The sequence below is a fragment of the Lepidochelys kempii genome, chromosome 3 (genome assembly GCF_965140285.1).
Source record: "Lepidochelys kempii isolate rLepKem1 chromosome 3, rLepKem1.hap1, whole genome shotgun sequence".
NCBI lineage: Eukaryota > Metazoa > Chordata > Testudines > Cheloniidae > Lepidochelys > Lepidochelys kempii.
In genome coordinates, this window is record NC_136382.1 from 139,441,166 (window position 1) to 139,455,409 (window position 14,244).

General features: G+C 42.9%; 1 protein-coding gene and 1 long non-coding RNA gene across 17 annotated transcripts in view; both read right to left on the minus strand.

Annotated features, from left to right (window-relative positions):
• RGS7 (regulator of G protein signaling 7) overlaps positions 1 to 14,244 on the minus strand; it is a 429,184-nt gene that overhangs the window by 156,698 nt on the left and 258,242 nt on the right. The gene's annotated exons all lie outside the window — the stretch shown is intronic.
• Positions 7,724 to 14,244, minus strand: part of LOC140909285 (uncharacterized) — a 35,205-nt gene continuing 28,684 nt past the window's right edge. The window contains exons 2-3 of the long non-coding RNA XR_012158165.1: positions 9,198 to 9,396; positions 7,724 to 8,303 (exon numbers count right to left, since the gene is read on the minus strand). This is a non-coding gene — a long non-coding RNA (uncharacterized LOC140909285). The remainder of the gene's footprint in view (positions 8,304 to 9,197; positions 9,397 to 14,244) is intronic.

The following is a 14,244-nucleotide window of genomic DNA, read 5'->3' on the forward strand; positions in this document are numbered from 1 at the left end:
TTGCATCACAGCTACTCCACCAACATAGTTTTCTACTGATACTCAGCCTCTCTGGGACTAGAACAAAGAGATCCCTCGGCTTCTAGATGCCCATTCCCTGATTCCTCACATCAGAAGTGCTGCTGGCTTCTACACTGGTAGTCTCTGAAGGGGGTACTCTCTTAAAAGGGATCTACAGAGCACATGACTGTAGACCGTGCTGCCCTTTACCACACTCAAAGCTATGACTCTTACTGGTCGACATTCTTCAAGAGTTAGAATTGTGTACAGCAGCTGTCGTCCACCAGGTCCTTTTCCCATTACTTGTGGAAATGAGTTCACAGAGATTAAGGGATGACTTTTCTGGTGTCACTCCCTCCATGCTATGCAGTAGAGGGGGACAGGGTGGCCTAAGACCTTGCACTTGATCTGCCTGTGCAGAGGAGACAGAACAGAATCACGGGTGAGTAGCATCTCATTTCCCACCCTCAACAATAACCGAAAGAACATATTCAATAGAAACAGCAACCTAAGCATCATGGCCAGCCTTAGGGAAAATAGTGCCCTGGGCAAACTTGTATTTTGGTGCCCCTGGCCCCAGTGGGTGTGGTGCCCCCCCCGGCATCCATGGGTGCCCCCCATTGCCTCTGGCCCGTGGGATTCCACTCCCTCTTCACCCCAACCCGTGCATCTCCCTGCTGCGCCCCCAACTCCTGCATCCACATGGGGAAACTGACCAGGATGCACGGAGCAGCTGACATTGCTGCTCCCCTTCGGAACACTGCTCCTCCTCACACACCTCTAGGGTGCTGTGAAGGGGGAAGTGGGGAGAAACATCAGGGCTCCCTGCATCAGGTCACTTCCCCACCTAGACTGCATAATGGGAGGGCAGGAGAGCAGCAGCTCCTGATGCTCGCCTCACAACCCAGCCCAGCCCAGCCCAGGTGGGGAAGTGACCTGGATGCAGGGAGCGCTTGGTGTTGCTCCTCACTCCCCCGACCACAGTCCCCTAGGGGGTCACGGAGGACCATTCAGGGGTGACCAGTAGCTGTTTGTCACCGCTCCCTCACCCATGTTCCTCCACTGAGAGGAAGCTGGGAGAAATCTGGATGCCCCCCCGCCCATGCAGCTGTCCCCTGGGAACAATTTCTGACACTACACCAGCAGCGTGCACCTCTGCACTGCCACATGGTGCCCCCTTGACCACTGGGCACCCTGGGTGGTCACCTGGGTGGCCTATCACTAAGGCTGGCCCTGACAAGCATACATGGTGGTGAGACAAAGCAATCAGAAAAAGCAAAGAGTAGGGTTGGCTGGAAAACAATTCATTTTCGAGAAGAAATTAGGTTTTGAAGTTTAATGCCTATGTGGATGAAAATGAGACTGTTAAAAAACTTTTCATGTAAAAAACACAAGAGAAACCCACTAGAGAATAGCCATTAACCTGGTGGCGAGGGCACTCACCTCAGCATACATGTTGGTGAGAGAAAGCAACGGTTCTACTGTAATACAAGTATATTATCCTCCCTCTGGAGGGCTAGATCCCTACTACATATCATTGTTGTAAAGAGAATGCTTCTGAGCATGACCACACCAGTGCCAGATTCCTTGACAGTTTAGTAATGTTATGTGCATTAAACCACTTACCATGGCTTACAGGAGCATCATTTGCTTGCTGTAAAAGCATTCTTTTCTTCTCAGCAAGCGGGATGAAAACCTTACTTATGAAATCAGCTGTACAACCTGAGTCTTCGGCGTTTCTGTTTAGAGGCAAGAACGTGTGTGCATGTCACACACACACACACACACACATGCTGCGCGAGAAAAAGTCAGTCAAAGAGAAATGCTAGAATAATGGTCAAAAATCACTGCTGTGAGCCTAGTGACTAAAAGATGGTGCATCAAATTCAATACCTGGAACCAATTCATGAGCCAAGTATGCATGGATATAGCACCTTACTGATGCCTAAACTGGCTCTGCACCAAGCTTACCAATGCTGAGGGCCATGAGGCCTATCATGTAAGGGAAGGCAGAGGAGATGTATACCTACTCCACAATCTGGAGCCATAGAACTCTGTAAGTATGTCATTACCAAGTGGTGGCTTTATCTATTATTATATTACTGCAGTGTCCAGAGGGCCCTCATCAAAAACTGGGCCCTCATTGTATTAAGAGCAACACAAACACATAGGAAAATACTGACCCTTTCCTGAAGAGCTTATAAACAGCATTTCATGTGTTACATACTTAACTGCATACTGTATGTTGATGCTCATTGTTTATGAGTACTTTGAAAAGTTCCCAATAGCCTGAGAGACAGAGATAGCTGGCTGGTCAATGAAGTTCCCGCTTTTCCTTTGGAATTCTGAGACTGGAATCCACACTGCATCACTAGCTGCCTCAAAACTAGGGTGACCAGATAGTAAATGTGAAAAATCGGGACCGGGAGGGCAGGGGGAGTAATTGGCTCCGATATAAGAAAAAGTTTCAAATATTATATCCCTATAAAATTGGGACATCTGGTCACCCTACCCGAAAGAGATGCTTCCTGGATGAGTTATTCTTTCAAATTAAGAGCTGGGAATGGCTTGACTAAAACAAGGATGAGGTGAATTTATTAAACTTTGATGGTCTCATCTTTCTGAATTGAGTGGGGGGACCACTGTTTGCTGTAATATTGAATACCCACATACAATGATATCCAGGGATAAAAATGAGGTTCTAGACGAAGGGTGAAAATGAAAAGAGAAAGAGGGGCATCCCTAACTACCCTTCCCCAGGTAGCACTGGAGACAGGATGTTCCATGTGGTAACACCCATCAAAATGAGTCAACATTTTTAACCCACGCTATGAAAATATTCCCAGTTCTTTCTCCACTCTTATACTGGCCAGGTACTGGTTAGTTTGTAATATTTCCACACACCACAAAAGGGTGATGTGGCATACAAGCAGTAAGATCCAGAGAGGTAGTGCTACCCCTCCATCAGCCCTGGCTGAGGAACCTTTAAAACATCTTTTCACTTTTTTATACAGGTGACACTCTTCAGAGATGGTATATTAGTAAAATCAAATCTCCTGTAACAAACAGAGCTGTTTCTTAACTGTGAGCTATGGGATCTTCAATATCACAACATTATGTTTAGAGAAGCTTTAAAGGTTTCTAAAATGTGCTAACTTAGAAGATAGATCTTTATCTCACAAATGGACACTAAGTTCCGTGTTAAACTTGCCCAAAGTTCTGTATTTTTGGATCTACAGTTTTGATTCAAGGCCATCTCTCATTTTGAATATAAAACAGAGTTTGAATTCCATAATTGTGAAATATAAAGTGTAAACAGTAGAGAAACTTCTGGTCTTAGCTTCTCTGGTGAAATTCATAACAACTCCATTGAGGTCAGTGGATATTCCAAATTTACACTGGTACATGATTTGGCCCTTTATCAGATTTTGCTTAATATTGGTGGGGATTTTGTGATGCTATTTTTGCTCCTGCATGGAGCATGAAACATGCTGAGAATTACAATAAATAAAAATTTTATACAAAATTGAATGAAAATTCAAACAAAGCATGTTTTCTAGTTCTTACCAAGGTCTATCTGCATATAAAAATGTATGAAAGTCATATATAGCTACTAGGTATTTAACATCAACACCAGTGAAGTTAGTTTTATTATACAGCAAATGATATTCTTTCCCCCCTTGCAATTAAGTAACCCCAATGAAGTCTATGGGGTTGCATGATTGCAATTCTGGGCAGAATGTGCCTCTTTAACTATATATTTCTTCACAAAAAGGGAAGAAGTTAAATGGTTTTGCTTGTCTTATTACAACAACTAGATGCGTTAAAAACATAAAAAGATTAAGGCTCCAGTTGTTAATATGATTAGGGAAACATCAAAGTCAGTTCTGCTGTGAAATTAACTGCAATAATCATTCTCTGAATGGTCCCAAGTCACTACTGTGGCTATTTATAAAGAGATGGGATTCAAGCTACTCTGACACAATGGTTTCAAATATTTTTGCTATGAAGAATACACTGAAGATAGCATCTTTTGTTAAAGAGGGCTCTTTTGGCAAAGGTATGGGTGCTGCCCTCTTAAAATGATAGGGAACCTCCCTACAAACCAGAAATACATTTGTAATTGCAGTAACACAGATGCTGTGATTCCACATAGGAACTATGTTGAAAGAAGCTAGAGGAGCTGGTCATTTGAGGCATATGTAAAACAGTTGAACACTTTTGATAGAGTTCCTAAATCAATGCTTGAAAAGAAAGAGCCCACTACAGGCCAAGAGTTAAAGGACCCAGAATCACCCGTAGAGGATAAAAAGGCAGGACAGCAGATAGAGCATCTCTTTAAGCAGCAAATACTTCTGCCCACTCCTCCGCTATGCAACAGAATCAATGTACCTACCTACATGGGGAAGGGCAGAAGAGAGACAAGATTCCAGGACTCTGGACAGGATGTATCTGCATGTCTTACATGCCACAGATCCTAAGACCACAAGGCTTTCTGTACTCGCAGCATACTGTGGCAATTAAGCCAAAATAAAGAGGCACCAGAGGGCGTATGTTTCTACCACTACTTCCCTCCCACTCTGTGTGTGTGTGTGTGCATACATGCACATACATGCAGGGAGAGAAGTGGAGGTAGGGGGGGAAAGAGTGTAAGTGTTGTGACATGTCTTGCTCCTCCATGGACTGGGGTTGGATGATAAGGCCAGATTTTACCAGCCAAGCCTGGCTACTCAAGTTTGGCACACGGATAGATTTTTCCAGAAGTACTGATCTGAAAACCAGCCCAGCATTTGGAGCATCCTCCTAGATGAAATACCATTTAGAATGAGCATATTTCCAAAAGAGTTAAGATTCATCATAGTTACTAGCAGGAGATTGAATCATAGAATCATAGGACTGAAAGGGACCTCAAGAGATCTTCTAGTCCAGTCCCCTGCATTCATGGCAGGACTAAGAATGATCTAGACCAGTGATTCTCAACCAGGAGTACGCATGGGGGTTGTGCAGAGGTCTTCCAGGGGGTACATCAACTCATCTAGATATATGCCTAGTTTTACAAGAGGCTACACAGAAAGCACTAGTGAAGTCAGTGCAGACTAAAATTTCATACACACAAAATGAGAAAGTAAGCAATTTTTCAGTAATAGTGTGCTGTAACATTTTTGTATTTTTATGTCTGATTTTGTAAACAAGTAGTTTTTAAGTGAGGTGAAACTTGGGGTATATAAGACAAATCAAACTCCTGAAAGGGGTACAGTAGTCTGGAAAGATTGAGAGCCACTGATCTAGACCATCCCTGACTGGTTTGTGTCTAACGTGCTCTTAAAAATCTCCAGTGATGGAGATTCCACAACCTCCCTAGGCAATTTATTCCAGTGCTTAACCACCCTGAAGGAAGTTAGGAAGTTTTTCCTAATGTCCAACCTAAATTGCCTTTCTGCAATTTAAGTTCATTGCTTCTGGTCCAGCTTGGTATCATCCTCAAACTTTATAAGTGTACTCTCTATGTCATTATCTAAATCATTGATGAAGATATTGAACAGACTCAGAACTGATCCTTGTGGGACCTCACTCAATATGCTTTTCCTTCTTGACTGTGAACCACTGATAAACTGTTTGGAAAACGTTCCTAGTTATGCACCCACTTCATAGTACCTCCATCTAGGTTGTATTTCCCTAGTTTGTTTATGAGAAGGTCATGCGAGACAGTATCAAAAGCCTTATTAGAGTAATTGACTAGAGAAAGGTGGAACATAATACATTTGGCTTTACAATTTACAGCAAAGTATCTCAAAGAACTTGATACACTTTAGAATTCTAATACTCCCCCCCAGGGTAGGAAAGTTTCATCATTTTCATTTTATAGCTAGGGAAGCTGAGGTACGGAGACATTAAGGCCATGTCTACACTACAAAGTTTGGCCAACAAAAGTTACACCAGCATACACTTGCCACAGTTAGCATATCACTCGAGCACATGCATACTTGGCTCCTTGTGCAATGCTCACCAGGAACGCTTGTGCGAGTGCACAGTGTGGTGGTGCCATGGGTAGGTGTCCCAATGTGAAACTCACCATCCTCTGGTTCACTGTCCTTTGGGAAATTTTGGCAATGGATGATGGGGCAGAGACAAATCATGCAGGAGTGACTGGGAGCAAGGGGTCCAGTTCCCATCATGCAACTTTCATCCCATAATGCCATCCATATCCCATAATTTTGGCTTCTTTAAAAAAAAAATCCTCAAACCCATATGGCACTTCTCACAGAAGCATGGAGTCTGCATAGCTCTGCACTGTTGTCATGAGCATTGCATGCACAGGACAATCAATCATCCAGCATTTGCAGAGCTGCAGGACGCAGCAGGGGACGTGATGGTTATTGTGGAGGACAGATTGCTGTGGGACATAGTGAAAAAGAAAATTCAAGGTGGTTGGTGGCATTCATGGAGCAGCTGCAGACAGCGCACCTTGTGGGCCTGAGAAACTATCTTAATGCAGGTTGGGGTGACAAGCAGTGACTGCAGGACTCTCAGCTGTGAAAGACCACACTTCTGGGATCTGTGAGATGAGCTTGCCCCAGTCCTCCAGAGCAACAACACCAGAATGAGAGCTGCATTGACAGTGGAGAAGCAAGTGACAATTGCACTGTGGAAGCCCACAAAGCCAGACTGTGGATTTTCCTCCTGACTGGTCACAATGGGGGCCATTGTGATGCAAGTGTTCAGGGCCATTAATCATCTCCTGTTGTGCAGAACTGAGACTCTAGGCAATGTGCAGGACATAGTAGATGGATTTACAGCAATGAAGTTCCCAAACTGCAATGGGACAATAGATGGCATGCCTACGCCTATTTTCACACCAGCCCACCTTGCCAAAATATACATCAACAGAAAGGGCTACTTTTCTTCAGTTATACAACCATTGGTAGGTCACGGGGATGCTTCTTCAGGGAAGGTGCATGACACCCACATCTTTTAGAACACAGGACTGTTCAGAAAGCTTCTAACTTGGACTTCCTTTCCCAACCAGAGGATTACCAGTGGGAATGTTGAAATGCCAGTAGTGATCCTGGGGGACCCAGCCTAGCCCTTGCTTCCCTGGCTCATGAAGCCAAACATGAGTCACCTCAATAGCAGCAAGGAGGTTCAGCAGGTGCGGAATGACAGTTGAACATCCTTTCGGTAGACTGAAGTGATGCTGGCATTGTTTACTCACAATACTAGATATCAGTGAGAAAAATATCCCAATGGTTATACCTACTTCTTGTGTCCTGCAGGATATTTGTGAGGCAAAGAGGGGGAAAATCTGCTGTAGGGGTAGTATGCAGAGGTGGAGCAGTTACCTGCAGAGTTTGAATGGCCAGACACAAGAGCTATTAGAAAAGCTCACCACAGAGCTATATAGTGGAGGAAGGCCTTGAAAGAGCATTTTAAGACTCAGCAACAGTACCATGGTGTAGTAGACTATACTCTACTTGGCCCTGAAGTTTTGTGGGGTATTGGAATTCTGTGGTGCACATTTATGAATATAACATGATCTCTGTTAATGCACCTATCAGTTATGTGGTACTTGCTGTACATTAATTATTACACTGTGTTTGTCACTGATACTTAGAGTTCTGTCGGTCTGTAAAATTACAAGTAGTGGGCATCCTCAGTAGTACTAGGTGTTCTGCAGCACATGTTGGGAAATAATAAAGAAGAATTATTCACCAAAAATGGATTTTTATTGCATACCAAAACCAGTACAAAAAAGTGCAATAAGACAAAGACAATAAATACTTCCGAAATAAATTAATGGAACAGAACTTAAAATGAACAGATAACATCTGTCCATTTTGGCTATGCATACAATAGCTGTGGCTCTCACAGGTCAATGTGCATGAAGTTGTGATTGTTTTTACTGTCCCCTGGTGTGGAGTGGTAGGGGTATGGATGTCACCCCCAATGACACGTGGAATGTCAGGGGGTTGTAGGGAGATGCTAAAATGGAGTTCTCCATTGGCTGAACATGGAGGTAAGCCTGTAATTTTGTTGACCTACAAGTTCAATGAGTCTGCAGCATCTGAGCTTGCTGCTAGAGAAGCTCTATTATGTACTGGTGCATCTCCCTCCGATTCCTGCACCTTTCTCCTTTCCACTTTCCCACTCCATGCTGTCTGTAATATTCACTCTCTAGGCCCTGGTCCAATGCAGTACTGGTTTGTAGAATCTTGCTGAATGTATCCTCTTCTTTCTTCTCATCCGGCTCAGTTGTTCTGCAGGTGTGGAGGGCGAGACCCCCCTCTAGGCCACAATGGCAGCAGCTACAAAACAGAGGTACTACTGTCAGTATATAATAGGGTGACCAGATGTCCCGATTTTATAGGGACAGTCCCGATTTTGGGGGCTTTTTCTTATATAGGCACCATATATACCCCCCACCCCTTGTCCCAATTTTTCACACTTGCTGTCTGGTCACCCTAGTATAGAAACAATGGAAAGATTATTATGTTTCAGAACCCCCCCTCCCTTGGTCCCCAAAAGTTTAAAACAATACATGGTTATTGACACCGCAGCTCTGGAGCACCTCAGTACAGCACCATTCTCCAGTCCAAACCCCAGCCCTGGTGAGTATGGCCTTCCATAGGGATGAGGGGAATTGTTCAGCTGCATGGAGCAATACAATTTTGGCCTCAGTTTCCATGGGTCTGAATGCAGGGCAATGGCACACAATACTGGCACTGTTGTCCACAGGCAGTGGTGATTTTAGCTGCTATCTCGCTCCCAAGGCTAACAAAGGCACAGAGAGCACAGCTGCCACTGGTGTCCTGAAGCCATCTGGGCCAATATGCCACTAGTGTGTTTACAGTAATGGTGGCTGCCAGTCATTGTGGAATGGCTGGGAAAGTGTCCTACTATGGAGGAAGAAATAAGGAAGCAACCCTTAGAAACCTTCAGGAAAGGATTGCAGAGTACCTCCATGGAAGTTTCATTGAGCTCTTTCAGGAGAATACAAGAGACATCACTGTACACATAGACAAACTGCTCTGCATGCCCACTCCACAAGAGCTCTACAGGGAATGAAAAGCAGATATCAACTTCATCTCTTCTAGTATGAAGAAATTAATGAAAAGTCACTGCCTCTGGCCTGCTACACTGGGGTCAGGCTCCATCTATATATTTAAATATTGTAACAGGAAATGCATTCATACACTTACCTGAGGTTCCTTCCCCTGCATCGGGCTCACTCGTGCTCAGCTGGTGGGACTGACCAGACTGCAATGGAGTATTGAACAGATCCTGCCTTGTGGCAAAGCTGAACCCCCCAGTTGCATGTCCCCCATCTTCCTCTTCCTTCTCCCTGCAGTTCATGGCAGGGGTTTATCTCTCAGGTTCTACCAAGGCATCCACAGCATTCTGCAGGGTGATGATGGGTATGGAATCAGCTTGGTGTAAAAATGGCAGGTCCATAGCTCGGCCCCAGATTGACTGTTGGTCTCCCTAGCCTTCTGGTATAGCTGGTGCAGTTCCTTTACTTTCACAGAGCACTGCTATTTATCTCTGTTGTATTCTTTCACCTGCATCTCCTGTGCAATCTGTTCATAGATGTTCACTTTTCTACTACTTCTCTATAGCTGTGCCTGCAGATTCTTCTCCCCACAGGCCCAAAAGAGCCAATACTTCCTGTCTAATCCAGGCAGAAGTGCATCTGTAGCATGTAGCCAGCATGGTCAGTTGGGCAGTTGCACACAACCAAGGATTGCTGCTAAGTGTGCTTGCCCAGCTGGGCAGTCAATGTCATTCCAAAAATACGCAGAGTTTTTAAAAGGAGGTGTGTAGCTTCCCGTCTCTGTGACCCCTGAGCAGTGGAGTTCACAATTGTGACCAGAGCAGTCAGTGTCAAGCATTGTGGGACAGCTGCTGGAGGACTGCTAGGTCAATATAGGTCACATGGTGTTGACCACAGTACATCAGCTATGGCTTAATGTCATTTGGGGAGGTGGTATTACTGTGCCGCTGTAACGGGGTGCAGACAATGGGAGTCAAATATGAGCATATAGACACATGTGCAGCTAATTCAATGCATGGCAGCTTATGTCAACCTTTCTTTATAGTGTAGACCAGGCCTAAGCAAATTACCTACTGTCACAAAAACCAAGCTGGTTGCAGAGATTGTGAAAAGAACTCAAGGGTCCTTTATGCCAAACCGCTGCTGTAAACCTTAGGCTATGCTAAAGGGTATGGACACAACTTGAAAGACTGAAAGTTGCTTTCTGTTGTATTTGTGTGCTTATTGCACACACTGTACACTCAAAATGTTACAGAACACAAAGTACATTGAAATAATGGCCAATAAATTGTCCAATTTTTATTGCTATTTAGAATGAACAAGATCCTCTGGTCTTATTTAACAGTTTTGTAGAGTCACAATGGCTTCTTTAATAATGATTCTCCTCAGCCCATTTATATGGAAAAAGACTATGTAAGGGGAAGCAAGATAAGGGAAATTTTGTACATAAGTATCCGCATTCAGCATGTAGAGTTCAGAATAAAATAACTATCTAGCTTCCTAAGAAGATCAGATTTGTTCATACTGCAGAAATTTCACTCGAAAGAAAGGCATCTTTTGTGGTAGAGTCTGGGCATGAGAAAAAGGGTTGGCTTTTTTACCTGTCACATTACATCCTATTTCCTTTTCAGAGGAAGAAAGATCTTTTAAAAGGCTTCTTTTCAAGGGCAGAGTCTGTGTTCTTTTTAGATCATTGTGCTAAAAAATTCACAGGGACTTCGATGGCTTTGTGCTACAACGTACAAAGTAGTGTGCACACTTTTCCCCCTCATTGGCCCTCATGCACTTATGTGAGTATTGATTTACATTGGCTGTCTTGCCAGTTATAGCAGCTTTAAGGATATTTATGTTGAAATTTGTTTTTGGGTTAGCAGATGTTAGCATATGCATTCAAAATTTAGCTAACATTCCCTCCCCCATAATTAATTCACTTCACTGAAATATGCTGCCTGGCTGTTCACAAGCCCTGACTTGAACATTCCAAACAAGAGCTGGCTGCAGCTGCATGCTCTAGCTAATTCTTCTCCTCACCCCCACCCCCAAGTTGCCATTTTATAAGCACAATCTCACTCTCCAGAGGTTCTGGTATTGCTAGATAACACACTTCCTAAATAATATGCCCTTGAGCCAGGTGTTATCTCATCCAAACATATGCTTTCTTGTGCTTAATTTTATCACTTTCTGAAATGAGAACTTTTTTTGTTTTTAAAAAGGCATTTTAAGTACCAATCTTTGATTCATCTTAACGTAAAAAAACCCCCCAATGTTGCTAAAGTAGAGCCACAATATTTACAATGCCTATTTACCCTATGCCTATTCACTCCATATGGACTCTCATTTTTAGATACATTAAATATGTCAAAGCTAATCTACAAAATTTTGATCCCACTTTCCTCAAAAAATAAGAAAACAACCCCCCCACACTAAAATCTCAATGAATTTTGTGATTAGTGATAGAAGATCTTAACAGGAAAGCTGCCTCCTGAGCTCCTCTTGTGGCCTGTGGTCATTCTGAATCCCTGCCTCTGTTCCCCCTCTTCAGAGCCCCTTAACTCCACACAGTCTCATTTAATAGCCACCCTTCTTGGCATCTTATTTTATTAACACAAAGTTCCAAAAGTAAACAACAAAATTCTTTCACCTAACTTTAAACTGGCCACAGCCCCTCATCTGAAGAAGCAGAGAGCAAGAAGAGACGATGTAGACCCTGGAGAAGATGTAGGGTCTGCCCTATCTTCTTCCAAAAAGGAAAAGATGACTTTCAGCTAGGTCTTCTTACCCAGCTCTAATTCCCTTCCTTGTGTACCACTTCAGGAGGTCCTCTCCCTGCAGTTTCACTCTGCAGCTTTTTCCCCTTTCCACAGGCCTCTGTTTTTCTACCTTCCCAGAGGCCTGGTTTAATCACGTGGTTTGCTTCATACTCTCAAACCCGAGAACTCCAATTAGTTATCTCATGGTGGGCTGAGACCTCTCCCCCTTTATAAGGGCCAGCCATACTGTGTCAGACATATAGTCAACACAACAGGAATAAAAACAGCTTTTTGACTTCAAACTTCATGTCTGCCTTTATGCTACATTGTAGTTACCTGCTTTCCTAAGTATCTCCCAGATTAAGACTGATAGAGTATAGTGGTTGTAAAATGCACGTACAAATGCAATCAATAAAAAAGGTACAATGTGGTGTTGATATCAGAAAAGTTATAATATTCTGTAATATCTTTCATTTATATAGTGCCAATCAAGAGATTTCAAAACAGTAGATGTACAAGGGATCACTTCCCCTTCCAGCAAAATGCAGCCAACTCTTGGGTGGAAAACGGCAATTCAACAGTCTCAGCAATACTACAGTTGGGAAATCAGAAATAAAAATTCTGATCACACTTGTCCATGAGCAGCTAAAATTTCAAATTTGGCTGTTGGACAAGAACCACCACCACTTTTCAGGATGTAGTCTCATGTTTCCTGGAAAATTGAAGTGATATATTGTTGCAGCTGTGATTAGCAAATGACAGTTCTCTGCATGCTGCCTGTACTGTTTTGAACTACTATATCAGTTTTCTAATTTTTTATTCTCTTTATTTTAGCACGTTTTACTCTGACTTGGACTTACATGTTTTGTTTATTTTTTGCTTTGATATATATTAACATTCCACTGCTGCCATCTGTGACAGAGTCCGAACTGAAATAATGCAATGTATTTAAAAATCTAACAACTAAATAGTGGGGAATGTCCATCAGGTTTGAAATCCAGAATAGCAGCAATTTAGCCCTTCATAGTGCTGCCTGCTGTTGCTATGAGTGCGCGAAGTGATTGTGTTCATGAATGGTTCATTCTAAGTCCCCTTCAAGCTAACAGAGAATACCCCAAAGGGTTGAGATTTCACAAAGTTATAAACATCTGAAAACTGGGGATTATAATGGGAAGTCTTTTGTAACCTTAATAATAGTGGCTGCTATTCACCTATAATTGAGACAGCTAATATAAGTGGTCTAATTCTCAGAAATGCTGAGTACCAACAACTCCCACTGAAGTCAATGGGAGTTTTAAGTGCTCAGTACCTTGTAAAATCACACCACAGTAATTTCATGCCTAAATATGGCTGCTTTGGGCACCCACATTTGAAAATTCTGGCCATTGTCTGTATTGCTTGAGCAGAGATACACTCTAAGTAAAGTTTAGAATTGTAGCCTCCCCCACTCAGAATGATACAGGAGAGCAGAGAGGGAGAATACCACACACTAAGGGTGTGATAGTTTGGGGAATTGACAATTTTTTGGTGGTGATCAATTCTTATTCTTTATTGTCCCCACTGTTGGGGGCTCCCCAACTACTAAAGAAAGAGAAACAGTTAGGTGAAACAGGATTTAGCATTTTATTATAGTGGTCAAATTAGTTGATCAGAAGGAGCCCTATAATACTTAGAGCAGCCATCCCCACATATTTCTCCTAATGTTACCCAACGTGTGACTACTCTGTCATGGAGTGTTTGTCTTTCTAAAGTGTGTTATACAATGTATGATGCATCTAGTGAATTAAAACAATCCTTCCTTTGAGCATTTGGTCAAGTTCACAAGACTTTCACCTTTATTTCAAAATTCAGATGGAAGCCCAGCTGAGAAAACAATGACAAATCTAGTCTAATAAAGATCATAGGCCAAATGCATCAATGGTATAAATTCCATTCACATTAGGATGTTTAGTCCAGGGTTGAATTGGTCCCTGTGTTCTTAAAAATTCTTCAGCTAGGTCTACAGTAGAAAAGGTTTGCTTGTATAGCTAAATCAATATATGTATACAGGGAAACCCTCCAAGTGTAGGCACAGCTTCTATCAGCCAAAAGGTAGTTTTGCTGTAGCTTATGCTGGTTTGGTAAGCATCTTTGGTAAAATGATACCAGCACCTACTAGGACTTTACAGGTCAGTATAGAAATGTCACAATAATAAGAAAATAATAAAAATCACACCTCTAACAGCAAAAGTTTCTCATATAGACCTGGCTTAAGAAAAAAGACTCACTGTAACAGCAAGCTCCCCCTTCAGGACAGCTGTGTCTGTAGTCTTTAGACAGTCCTGGCTCTGGTCAAGTCATACCCCCAGAACTGGAGGCAATGGTTTCACGTTCTTTGGGCCTTTCTGGCCCCAGCTTTACAGCTGGGCCACTAAGTAGTTCAGAGCCCTTCTGGGGGTTTATTGT